The sequence below is a fragment of the Limulus polyphemus genome, unplaced genomic scaffold, assembly GCF_000517525.1.
Source record: "Limulus polyphemus unplaced genomic scaffold, Limulus_polyphemus-2.1.2 Scaffold830, whole genome shotgun sequence".
Taxonomy (NCBI): domain Eukaryota; kingdom Metazoa; phylum Arthropoda; class Merostomata; order Xiphosura; family Limulidae; genus Limulus; species Limulus polyphemus.
This window is the reverse complement of record NW_013666440.1, coordinates 158,964-161,735: the sequence shown is the minus strand read 5'-3', so window position 1 is coordinate 161,735 and position 2,772 is coordinate 158,964.

Here is a 2,772-nt window from a genome sequence, read left to right as displayed (position 1 = left end):
GAAAAGTTTATTTATTTGTTTTAGCGCACAGCCACACAATGGGTTACCTGCGCTCGCTCCATCTCGGGGAATCGAACCGTGGGTTTTAGTGTTGTAAGTCTGTAAACTTACTGCTGATCCACTTCTTCAGAAAATAACTACATCCTTCATTTTTAAGTGGGGATCTTCTAAAAACCTTGAGACACTCTTATCTTTGATATAACAGAGCAGTTACAATTTAAAAGTAAAATTTTAATCAGTCGTTCAAGATCTTCTTTCACGATCAGGACTTTCTAAACAACTAACTGGGCTAACAAACAATATATTAATTTTATTTTATGAGGCGACAATCTCCGAGGCAGAGCAAAGAATGTGTTTGTCTTGTCAAACACGGATTTGATTATTATTATTTTTTAGAGGATACCAGCTAGCGAGAATCACTCTCTCGTCCTTTCCACGCCCTCTAGTTCCCAGAAAGAATATTAACTTCCAAAGGAAACGCAAGGTCAGTCTGGTAGACAACGAGCAGTTATCGGCGTCAGACTCAAAAATGACAACGCAGACGCTTAGCCAATCAGGATAGAAATTTTGGCGAAGTATTTTTATTGAATGTTTATATTGATGTTTACCAAAGAACCTTGAAAACTGAAGGTCATTCAGAACGACATGTCATTATGTTCGTACATTTAAAAGATTAATTTCTGCATAATACATAATTTCTGCAATATAAACAGATCCATCACAATTACAAAAATTACAATAGAAAAAAAAGGAGAATAAATTAAATGTATGTCATTAGTAATTTCTTTAAATAAGGTTTTTAATTACGAATACCTAAAAACAATAACAGAATTCTTATTCTTGTGACTAATTATTGTGGTTTTGAATCAATCTACTTTCACTTACCGAATTTTTATAGTTAAACAGTGCAGCCAAAAGGTGTAACGTTCATTGACACAGATTTAAGGAACCAGTATAACAAAGAAATGAATTCTTTGTGTAACCAAAATCAAAATATATTTTCCTTATCTTTATTAGATAGAAAATTAAGAATCAGTCATTCATTTGGGAATACGTGGTGTTTAATATTCTCAACCAGAAGGTCATCTTATGCGACATGTAGGTTAGATAACCAGGACAAAAAACTTCAAGGTTCAAGCTACTCCATGCTTAATTTAGAACTGCTAATGAGAAGAAAAATAACCCGTCAACAGCTCTCACCGTCTACGTGGCTTCTCTTAACCGAATAGCGGGATTGACTCCCATTTTTATAACGCGCTCACAGATGAAAGTGCGGCGTGTGTTCAGCAGCATCTCGTGGGCTCGAAACTTGGACTTTCTGATCCGGAGATCGGAACGCTAATCACTGAGCCACGCCTGGCCATTATGGTATTATGAAACTAACAATTTTGCAATCACAATTATAAGGTTTCGAAAATCAGTGTCAAAGAGCTTTTTGAGTTGTAAGGAAGTGTAAGAGATTAATTAATGAATGGAGTTAATAAACTAGAATTACAGCAACACACTGAATAGATTTGTGGACCTAAAAATTAATAAAGTTAGCAATGGTAAGTACAGATTGAAAAATAAAAGCCAAAACAAAAAAAAACCCTAGACTTCCATATATCATTTGTTGTTGTTGTTTGTGACACTTGTGCAAAGATACTGAGGGACTGTTTATGTTAGCCGTTTCCTAATTCTGATCTGGTACATTAGATAAAAGTTTGATATTTCACAATATTCACCGCCAATTCTGAAGATAATCTACTCGAATATTGGAATTTGTCAGTCACATCTACAAGGTGTTACATCCGGCAACAGAACGCGAACCACGAACCCTAGGATTCACAGTCTGGTACGCTAACCCTAGACCATGTACAGGTAACAAAAGACTAAAACCTGATGTTCAGTAAATATAACTAGAATATAATAATTGAGATAGGAAATTAGAAACACAGTAATTAGATAGAGCTGTGGAAATTAATTAAGTTAAAATTAGAAAGTAATGAGTAGAGAAAATAAATTAGAAGCTTAAATACTTACTGGGCATACATAAAGTTTAATCAGGGAATAATTAGTCAGAAAGAAAAGAAAACCTGAGAAAGTATCTAAGTACAGCTGTGAATCCAGAAGTTCATTAAGTTAATGACTGAAGAGTTAATATAGTGTGACGGATTTATTATCATATATTTATTCTAATATCAACGTTTGTTTATATTTAGAAATATACATAGCTTATAGTGTTAAATATGTATTGCGAAACTCCTGCCTATTTTCTAAAGTTGTAGAAGATTCTCGAGTGTAAGAATCAACAATATATGTATGTACGTAAACGCTTAATGTAGCTTTGTATTGTTACGTAATCTGAATTTTCTAGAAACTCTCCACACGCCTATAAATATAACCAATGAGACGCTCCAAAAAAGGAGTATCTGTTATTAGTTTGCTATAGTCAGTGTGCTATAAACTTCAGAAGCTATAACTGTGATTGTGATAACGCTCATCAATCGAAAAACTTCAGTTATTTGACCAGGAGCATTTACAAAGTTCGAACATTAAAAATTATTTAATTTCTGTGGATTCTTATGGGACATTAGTATTTTTACGAAAATATTATATAACTTCACGGTGGAAAACTTGGCATGTGTGGCTGGTGAATAACGAAGGACAAAGCTAGCTAGCTCCCTGTTAAGCGAATTATACCTTCGTCAACTCGTAATTAGCTCGCTCATCGTGAACCCTCGATAATATATCAAGGAAGTTCCAGACTTGAAAGAAGACTTTATTTTGCTT